Source organism: Mus caroli, unplaced genomic scaffold (assembly GCF_978045245.1).
Source record: "Mus caroli unplaced genomic scaffold, Mus_caroli_1 scaffold_6, whole genome shotgun sequence".
NCBI lineage: Eukaryota > Metazoa > Chordata > Mammalia > Rodentia > Muridae > Mus > Mus caroli.
In genome coordinates, this window is record NW_028227261.1 from 72,468,411 (window position 1) to 72,479,603 (window position 11,193).

The 11,193-nt window shown below is 40.5% G+C and overlaps 1 pseudogene; it reads right to left on the reverse strand.

Annotated features, from left to right (window-relative positions):
• Positions 1-10,749: 10,749 nt before the first annotated feature.
• Positions 10,750-10,957, reverse strand: LOC110293776 (zinc finger protein 120 pseudogene; annotated as a pseudogene).
• Positions 10,958-11,193: the final 236 nt, after the last annotated feature.

The window sequence follows — 11,193 nt, forward strand, 5'->3', positions numbered from 1 at the left end:
TCCAGGATCTGTCCATTGATGAGAGTGTGGTCTTGAAGTCTCCCAATATTATTGTGTGTGGTACAATGTGTGCTTTGAGCTTTAGTAAAGTTTCATTTATAAATGTGGGTGCCCTTGCATTTGGAGCATAGATGTTCAGGATTGAGAGTTCCTCTTGGTAGATTTTTCCTTTGATGAGTATGAAGTGTCCCTCCTCATCTTTTTTGATAACTTTAGGTTGAAAGTTGATTTTAGGACGCACCATGGGCACAGAGTCTGCGGACACCCACCAAGGTCCCCAGAGGACTCTCCATGGGATCTTAGGACCTCTGGTGAGTGAAACACAACTGCTGCTCCAATACAATCATGCAGGATCTGAGACAGCATTAATTAGGGAAGCAGAAAACCTGGCGTGACCAGGGTCACAAGTCCCCTCCAGTTGGCACCAGCACCAACACCAGGGCACCTTGGGCACGAGTCTTTGGACACCCCTAAGGTCCCCAGAGGACTCTCCATGGGATCTTAGGACCTCTGGTGAGTGGAACACAACTTCTGCCAGGAGGCAGGTTCGAACACCAGATATCTGGGGACCTTCCCTGCAAGAGGAGAGCTTGCCTGCAGAGAGTACTCTGACCACTGAAACTTAGGAGAGAGCTAGTCTCCCAGGTCTGCTGATAGAGGCTAACATAATCACATGAGGGACAAGCTCTAACCAGAGACAACTATAACAACTAACTCCAGAGATTACCAGATGGCGAAAGGCAAACGTAAGAATCTTACTAATAGAAACTAAGACCACTCACCATCATCAGAACCCAGCACTCCCACCCACCCAGTCCTAGAGCACCCCGACACACCCAAAAAGATAGACCCAGATTTAAAAGCATATCTCATGATGATGGTAGAGGACATCAAGAAGGACTTTAATAACTCACTTAAAGAAATACAGGAGAACACTGCTAAACAGGTAGAAGACCTTAAAGAGGTAGCACAAAAATCCCTTAAAGAATTTCAGGAAAACACGACCAAACAGGTGATGGAATTGAATAAAACCGTCCAAGACCTAAAAAGGGAAGTAGACACAATAAAGAAAACCCAAAGTGAGGCAATGCTGGAGATAGAAACCCTAGGAAAGAAATCTGGAACCATAGATGTGAGCATCAGCAACAGAATACAAGAGATGGAAGAGAGAATCTCAGGTGCAGAAGATTCCATAGAGAACATCAGCACAACAATCAAAGAAAATGGGAAATGCAAAAAGATCCTAACTCAAAACATCCAGGAAATCCAGGACACAATGAGAAGACCAAACCTACGGATAATAGGAGTGGATGAGAATGAAGATTTTCAACTCAAAGGACCAGCAAATATCTTCAACAAAATTATAGAAGAAAACTTCCCAAACCTAAAGAAAGAGATGCCCATGAACATACAAGAAGCCTACAGAACTCCAAATAGACTGGACCAGAAAAGAAATTCCTCCCGACACATAATAATCAGAACAACAAATGCACTAAATAAAGATAGAATATTAAAAGCAGTAAGGGAAAAAGGTCAAGTAACATAAAGGCAGGCCTATCAGAATTACACAAGATTTTTCACCAGAGACTATGAAAGTCAGAAGATCCTGGACAGATGTTTTACAGACACTAAGAGAACACAAATGCCAGCCCAGGCTACTATACCCAGCCAAACTCTCAATTACCATAGATGGAGAAACCAAAGTATTTCACGACAAAACCAACTTCACACATTATCTTTCCACGAATCCAGCCCTTCAAAGGATAATAACAGAAAAAAACCAATACAAGGACAGAAACCACGCCCTAGAAAAAGCAAGAAAGTAATCCTTCGACAAACCAAAAAGAAGACAGCCACAAGAACAGAATGCCAACTCTAACAACAAAAATAATAGGAAGCAAAAATTACTTTTCCTTAATATCTCTTAATATCAATGGGCTCAATTCCCCAATAAAAAGACATAGACTAACAGACTGGCTACACAACCAGGACCCAACATTTTGCTGCTTACAGGAAACTCAGCGAAATAGACAGACACTACCTCAGAGTGAAAGGCTGGAAAACAATTTTCCAAGCAAATGGTCTGAAGAAACAAGCTGGAGTAGCCATTCTGATATTGAATAAAATCGACTTCCAACCCAAAGTTATCAGAAAAGACAAGGAGGGACACTTCATACTCATCAAAGGTAAAATCCTCCAAGAGGAACTCTCAATTCTGAATATGCCCCAAATGCAAGGGCAGCCACATTCATTAAAGACACTTTAGTAAAGCTCAAAGCACACATTGCACCTCACACAATAATAGTGGGAAACTTCAACACACCACTCTCACCAATGGACAGGTCGTGGAAAGAGAAACTAAACAGGGACACAGTGAAACTAACAGAAGTTATGAAACAAATGGACTTAACAGATATCTACAGAACATTTTATCCTAAAACAAAAGGATATACCTTCTTCTCAGCACTTCACAGGACCTTCTCCAAAATTGACCATATAATTGGTCACAAAACAGGCCTCAACAGATACAAAAATATTGAAATTGTCCCATGCATCCTATCAGACCACCATGGACTAAGGCTGATCTTCAATAACAACATAAATAATGGAAAGCCAACATTCACGTGGAAGCTGAACAACACTCTTCTCAATAATACCTTGGTCAAGAAAGGAATAAAGAAAGAAATTAAAGACATGAAACTTAAGAAGAATGAAAACCAAAGTGTGGACACTGTGCCCCTTCTTAGAATTGGGAACAAAACACCCATGGAAGGAGTTACAGAGACAAACTTTGGAGCTGTGACAAAAGGATGAACCATCTAGAGACCGCCATTTCCAGGGATCCATCCCATAATTAGCCTCCAAACACTGACACCATTGCATACACTAGCAAGATTTTGCTGAAAGGACCCTGATATAGCGGTCTCTTGTGAGACTATGCCAGGGCCTAGCAAACACAGAAGTGGATGCTCACAGTCAGCTATTGGATGGACCACAGGGCCCCCAATGGAGGAGCTAGAGAAAGTACCCAAGGAGCTAAAGGGAACTGCAACCCTATAGGTGTAACAACAATATGAAATAACCAGTACCCTGGAGCTCTTGTCTCTAGCTGCATATGTATCAAAAGATGGCCTAGTCTGCCATCACTGGAAAGAGAGGCCCATTGGTCATGTAAACTTGATATGCCCCAGTACAGAGGAACGGCAGGGCCAAAATGTGGGAGTGGGTGGGTAGGTGAGTGGGGGGAGTGTACTGGGGACTTTTGGGATAGCATTGGAAATGTAAATGAGGAAAAATAACTAATAAAAATATTAAAAAAAGAAAGTTGATTTTATTTGATATTAGAATGGGTACTCTAGCTTGTTTCTTCAGACCATTTGCTTGGAAAATTGTTTTCCAACCTTTTACTCTGAGGTAGTGTCTGTCTTTGTCACTGAGCTGTGTTTCCTGTACGCAGCAAAATGCTGGGTCCTGTTTACATATCCAGTCTGTTAGTCTATGTCTCTTTTGGGGAACTGAGTCCATATTAAGAGATATTAAGGAAAAGTGATTGCTACTTCCTGTTATTTTTATGTTTGTGTGGCTAGCTTATTTTGGGTTTGTGGAAAGATTACTTTTTGCTTTTTCTAGGGTGTAGTTTCCCTCCTTGTGTTGGTGTTTTTCATCTATTATTCTTTGTAGGACTGGATCTATGGAAAGATAGTGTGTAAATTTGGTTTTGTCATGAAATATCTTGGTTTCTTCATCTATGGTAATTGAGAATTTTTCCGGGTCTAGTAGCCTGGATTGGCATCTCTGTTCTCTTAGTGTCAGTATGACATTTGCCCAGGCAGGATATTCTGGCTTTCATAGTTGCTGGTGAGAAGTCTGGTGTAATTCTGATAGGCTTGCTTATGTTACTTGACCTTTTTCCCTTACTGATTTTAATAATCTTTCTTTATTTAGTGCATTTAGTATTTTGATTATTATGTGACAGGAGGAATTTCTTTTCTGGTCTAGTCTATTTGGAGTTATGTAGGCATCTTGTATGTTCATGGGCATCTCTTTCTTTAGATTACAGAACGTTTCTTCTATAATTTTGTTGAAGATATTTGCTGGTCCTATTAGTTGGGAATCTTCACTCTCTTCTATAACTATTATCCTTAGGCTTGGTCTTCTCATTGTGTCCTGAATTTCCTGAATGTTTTGGGTTAGGAGCATTTTGCCTTTTGCATTTTCCTTGACTGTTGTGTCAGTGTTTTGTATGGTATCTTCTGCACCTGAGATTCTCTCTTCTATGTTTTGTATTCTGTTTATGATGCTTGCATCTATGACTCCTGGTCTCTTTCCTAGGTTTTCTAACTCCAGGTTTGTCTCCCTTTGTGATTTCTTTATTGTTTCTATTTCCAGTTTTACTTTTTGGATGGTTTTGTTCATTTCCTTCCTCTGTTTGATTTTGTTTTTCTGTAATTCTTTAAGGGATTTTTGTGTTTCCTCATTAAGGGCTTCTAGCTGTTTACCTATGTTCTCCAGTATTTCTTTAATGTGGTTATTTATGTCCTTCTTAAAATTCTCTATCACCATCATGAGAAGTGATTTTAGATCCAAATCTTGCTTTTCCCGTGTGATAATGTACCCAGGACTTGCTATGGTGGGAGAATTGGGTTCTGATGATGCCAAGTAATCTTGGTTTCTGTTGCTTATGTTCTTACACTTGCCACTTGCCCTCTGATTATCTTTAGTGCTACTTGCCCTCACTATATCTGACTGGAGCCTGTCCTTCTTGTGATCCTGCTTGTGACAGAACTCCTCAGAGTTCCGCTGTCTATGTGATCCTGTGATTCTGGGATCCTGTGACCCTGTGGTTCTGGGCGTGTTAGAGCACCTGGTAGTGGAGGTTCTTCTGGGTGTTGTCATTTAACAGGATTCTTAACAGTGCTGTGGGGTTAATAACAAAAGAACAGGGGATGAATAGCACACTTCAGTTAGTAAGTTCCCTTCTTACTTATGGGTTAGAAATTCTTCTTACTGATGGGCTAGAAATTCTGTGTTTATATTGTGTGGATAGTAACATTGAATAAGTACAAAATCCAGATAACAAAAATCATTTTTTTGAAAAAAAAAAAACCATTATTTTCATGCCATCCATGTTTTTGATGAAACATCCATGTTTCTTCTAAAAAAGAAGAATGGAATTTATAAGATGAAAATTGAGGCATCAATTTAAAATTTGAACACATACACACAGAGAGACGGGGGGGGGTGGAGAGAGAGAGAGAGAGAGAGAGAGAGAGAGAGAGAGAGAACACACAGGATAAGTAGGGGTTAATTTATCTGCCTACATTTCTCACCTCTGTTCAATGAGACAGTTTAGCAACAATGAGTTCAGACAGCACATATTTGTCATCTAAATACCATTCCTTTTCCTGGGATGGGAATCAGAGTTCACTGGAGAAGTGATTTATTCCAGCGTTAGGAAAATACAGGATGAGCCTGGAGCATCTTGTCTCAGAACGTAAACAAATTTAGGGAGAGAGAAAGGAGGCAGGAGGATGGAAGGGAGGAAGAGAAGGACACAGAAAAGAGGGAGATATAGGAACTTTTTTTTTTTGAATTGCTGTGATAAGAATACTGTGACAAAAGCAGCCTATGGGAGATGAGTGTTATCCTGCTGCCCAGGGCAGCATGGCAGGGGAGCCAGGTGGCAGAGCCGAAGCTCAGATTGCGTTCTCACTCAGAATGTAGAGAATGACGAACGTCCATCCCAGATACACAGTCTAGGGAACAGTGCCTAAGTCTTCCCATCTCCCTTAGCGCAATCAAGATAATCTCCAACAGGCTGCCTGCAGGCTCTTCTCTCAGGTGATTCTGTCAAGTGGATGACACTAACCTGTCATTAAGATAAGGGTCTGTGAATCCACACTGCTGTAAATAAAGAATTAAGGAAATAAACATAGGGAAGAAGGGACTTTTCAAAAGATAAAAATAACCCAATAAAGAAGAAACAAAGGTATCTAGAAAAGTCATCATATAGCAATGAGGGCTTCAAGCAAGTTCTACTAATGGATGCTTAAAGTTGGTGGGTTAAAGTTTGGGTATATCTCTGTGAAGTCCTCAGCAGAGGATCACAGAGGGAAGAGAAGTAACTTTGTTATAGGAAAACCCAAACAGAGAGTACATTAGAGAGATTGAAGTTAACATCTGTAGTAAAGAAGGAGGCATAGTGTTCCTCCTAGTGAGACTGTCTGGTATCTCGTAGTGCCATCACTGCCCAAAATATATAAAAGCCCATGTCCTGTAATGATGAGACATCAAGTAAATTCAAGTTAATGGACATTCTACAAATAAGACTCTTTATCAATGTCAGGGTCATTGGTGACAAATACTGAGGAGTTGTCACAGAGACAGAGAGTGAAAATGATCAAACAAGGAGTCCTGGGTTGGATTTTTTAATAGAAATAGGCTGAGTGGATGCATGCACTGTTTAATTAATAGCAACATGCTAATATGAATTCATTAGTTTTTCTTTTAATAATTCTACTGCACAAATGTTAATTAGCACAGCTGGGTGGAGGGCTGTGGAAGGCAGCTGTTCCCCACCTCTCTGGGGATGTTCATGTTTTAGACCTACTTACAATTCAGAATAGCACACCAGTCAGCTACACAGCTCCAGAGCAAACTGCCTGCACTCAACTCAAGTCTTGTTTATTTAGAAGTTATATGACTTTAAAAGTATAATAGGAGAGATGGCTCAGTGGTTAAGGACACTGAGTGCTCTTCCAGAGGACCCAGGTTCAAGTCCCAGCACCCACATGGCAGTTCGCAACTGTTTGTAACTCCAAAATCTGACTGACATCCTCACACAGTTATACATGCAAGCAAAGTACCAATGCACATAAAATAAAAGTAAATGATTTTTTAAAAGGCATGATGACCTTCCGGTATCTTAATTCCCACTCTACAATCTCTAAAGCAGGGTCACGGTGATATGAACCCCAAACTATGCAGAGCTGGAATGAGGATAAAATGGAATAATTTATATGAAGTCTAGAGAATAAAGCCTAAGGATGGTAAGCCTTCAGTGATTATTAGTTCATAAATTACTATCTACATTTTATAACAAAAATGTCATTCTACAATCTTCTTTGTAACCTGTCTCTTCCACTTCTACATTGGGAATATAATTTTTGGTAGCAAATGCATGTGCCATGTCACTTACATATGATATTTTGTTCTTTGGTATAACATAGATTATAGGAAGGTGGACACTTGCTGTAGCTGAGACTCCCTGTACTGAGAACAAAGTTAATACAAGGTAGGTGCTCAATAAGCACTTAACAGATGAAGGGAGAAGGAACATAATGGAAGTTACCTCCAATTTCTCACTACTGATATTTTTAGAAAAAAAAAATGACTTTTAGGAAGTTTTGGAATTTGCCTGAACAGTCATGTAAAGCCTGGCCGTCATTCAAAAACTGAAACATAATTTCCATACTATCATAGGCATACTTTGCATCTAAGTACAACCATTTCTCATAAAAGAACAATGTGCCAGAGCTAAAGCAAAAGTGCATGGTTACATTTAAAATAATAACTTCAAAATGTCTCTTTCATGAAATTGTTTTCAAAGAGTGTTTACCACGCAGGTTTCTTTTTAACAAAAATTGCTCAAATTATCTTGAAGTCCAGTGACACACATGTTTTGATTACACATACGAAATTCATTTAGTCAAAGAGACTCTGGGTAGGAAAACTGCAACTTCATAAGAAAAAAGGATCCCCATTACTGTAATGAGAGAGTAGTTCCCTAACATTTAATCACATGCACGTTTAGCAAAGAGCGCTTTATATTCTATATACCAGCAACATCTGGTGGCTTTCTGGCTATACCGCAGCAACTTCTGTCTACTTTCAAAATTCCATTTTGTCCCATACCGATCTGTACAGTTGCTTTCGAGACTTGGCGAGGTTAGAAGAATTTTGAATTGATTTGAAAGCTCCTCTTACTAGATTCCTGGAGGTAGGGTGGGAAATAGTAAGGAATGGAAAGCCAATACTGAATAGAAACTGAGGCTGGGAGAGCCATTCATATACATGGGGTTATACAGGGGTTGAAGGAGGCTACAACACAGGCCCACAGAAACTCCTGACTAAAGTGCCACTGCATTGAGGAATTGAGCGGCCCACGGTATTTCCACACAGCTGGCACATCTAGACTCCTACTAAGACTGGCTTCTTCCACTGACACTTTAAGTTTATTTTATTTTTTAAACTTTTTATTAATTTTTTGTGAGTATCATATCATGCATCCCAGGTATACTCATGTCCTGGTACCCTCTTATCCATCTTCTGATCTTGCAAACCAACCCCAAATAAAACATATGCATGCACAAACAAAGTAAACAGAAATACAAAGCATAGAAAAATCTCATCATGGAAGGTATAGTGAGTCATATTATATCTGTCTGTTCACACATCTTCACATTCAAATGTTCACTGTAATGAGTCACTGATCTGGTTTGAAATCTCTGGCTTCTGTGACACCATGAATATAAAATCTTCATCATCAAGATTCTTCTCAATTATCCAGTTGTTGACATGTGTCATGGTCTCTGGATGTCTCCTGACTTAACTTTTATCCCACACTGCCATCACCACAGCCCTATAATACTGTGATGAGCACCTTGTCACTCACCTAAGCACAGCAGCCAGAGGTCTCAGCACAAAGGGATGCATTTAATCACAGTGCTTAGGAGAAAGAGTTAAGTGGATCTATGTGAGTTCAGGGTAGCCTGGTCCTCAAAATGAGTTCCAGGACAGTCAGGGCTGTTACAGGGAGAAACACTTTCTCAAAAACTGTTGCATATGCCAGCAAGATTTTGCGGAGAGTACCCTGATATAGCTGGCTCTTCTGAGGCTATGCCAGTGCCTGGAAAATACAGAAGTAGATGCTCAGTCATATATTGGATGGAACACAGGGACCCCAATGGAGGAGCTAGAGAAAGTACCCAAGGAGCTAAAGGGGTCTGCAACCCTATAAGAGGAACAGCAATATGAACTAACCAATACCCCTGGAGCTCATGTCTCTAGCTGCATATGTAGCAGAAGATGGCCTAATCAGCCATCAATGGGAGGAGAGGCCCTTGGTCTTGCAAATATTATATGCCCCAATACAGGGGAATACCAGGGCCAGGAAGCAGGAGTGTGTGGGTTGGAAAGCAGGGTGGTAGGAGGGTATAAGGGACTTTTGGGATACTATTTGAATTGTGAATGAAGAAAATATCTAATAAAAAATTGAAAAGAAAAGAAAAGAAGAGAAAAGAAAAGAAAGAAACCACCACAAAAACAACAACAACAACAACAGTACAAAAATCTTGACAAGCCAAGGCTTAGCCTTTGCCTTGCTTGCTATCTGTTCCAGGTTCGTTCAAACTTTCACCCACATCTTTTAAAAAAGATTCTGCACATTTGTGATTGAAATGGCATGGACTGTTTGACATCTAGTTGGCATAGGAAGAGTCCTTCCTACTGATTGTCCATAATTTCCTAGGAATTGCACATACACACACACACACACACACACACACACACACAGAGAGAGAGAGAGAGAGAGAGAGAGAGAGAGAGAGAGAGAGAGAGAGAGAGAGATGTATTTAAAGGACAGTGTGGAGAGGACACTTTAAGTTTTAAGCAGAGTTTTTAAGTTTTAGATTGTGTGTTTGTTTTAAATCATTGAACTGAAATGTCAACTATATAGATGAAGACTTTATTTATTTATTTATTTTGAAGACTTTTTTTTCTTTTTTTTTTTAATATTTTTTTTATTACGTATTTTCCTCAATTACATTTCCAATGCTATCCCAAAAGTCCCCAATACACTCCCCCCTACTTCCCTACCCACCCATTCCCATTTTTTGGCCCTGGCGTTCCCCTGTACTGGGGCATATAAAGTTTGCATGTCCAATGGGCCTCTCTTTCCAGTGATGGCCGACTAGGCCATCTTTTGATACATATGTAGCTAGAGTCAAGAGCTCCGGGGTACTGGTTAGTTCATAATGTTGTTGCATCTACAGGGTTGCAGATCTCTTTAGCTCCTTGGATACTTTCTCTAGCTCCTCCATTGGGGGCCCTGTGATCCATCCAATAGCTGACTGTGAGCATCCACTTTTGTGTTTTCTAGGCCCCGGCCTAGTCTCACAAGAGACATTTTTTTTTTCTTTAAAATAGTTTTATTTCACTCCTTGTTTCTATCTGGTACCACCTGCTTGACACAACCAAAAAACATTGAGCAATACATGAGGTCGGTGCAAGAGGGAAAGCAGAACCTTCCTGACCCGTGGTTTCCCAGAGGTGTGGGAGGTGGGTGAACGGCAAGCTAGCTCTGTCTGAGAAGCCCCTCCCTTGTTTTTCTTTGTACAAACAAACACTGTTGCTTTTGCCCTTGACCTCCTTGCATTCACTTTTCAATTTAGACAGGCATATCCCTGTAGTCTGCCCACTTAGCACCAGCTCTGATATCCCAACACTGACGTGGGATCCTGGCTCCATTGGCAGTGACAGTTCACAAGATGTCCCAGGAGCTTCTCATGTGTCAACTACCCAAAAAATTGGCTTTAGGTCAGGCATTCACCCTGGACAGTGATGACAGCAAGTGAGTAGTGGGGCACTTGTTGTTCTGTTTCCTGGGGAGATATGAAGGAACTTCTGTTCCTCGCAGATAGAGCGTGTTGAGAGATAAGAGATGGCTTCATCCAAGTATTGCTTGATGCATCAGTGGCTTTTCTTGTTGCTTCCATGACTTCTAGAACTTTGAAAAAGGTCTTCAATAGTATGTTCTTCCCAAATGTACCCTATAGCTCTGAGATTGCTATAGGTCTCTTTCATCGCACATTTGTAGACTCTTCTGTGAAGTATCCAGCAAAGCCCACTCTTCCTGAGTGACGGTCACATGCATGTCATCATAGGTCACTACATCCATGTCTGGAGTTCTGAGCTTGCCAAGATCCCTTCACATCACCAGCAGAGGCACCCAAACATATCACACAGAAACACAAAGGTCGGTTGAATTTCAAAACTTTTTTTTAAAGGCAGAGTTTCTTGTATCTTAGGCTGATTTTGAATCTTGAAGTCACTGTTTAGCCAGGTATGACCTTGAACTTCTGAACTCTGTCTTTCTGTTTCCTATTTCCAAATGCTGGAATTGCTGGTTTTATG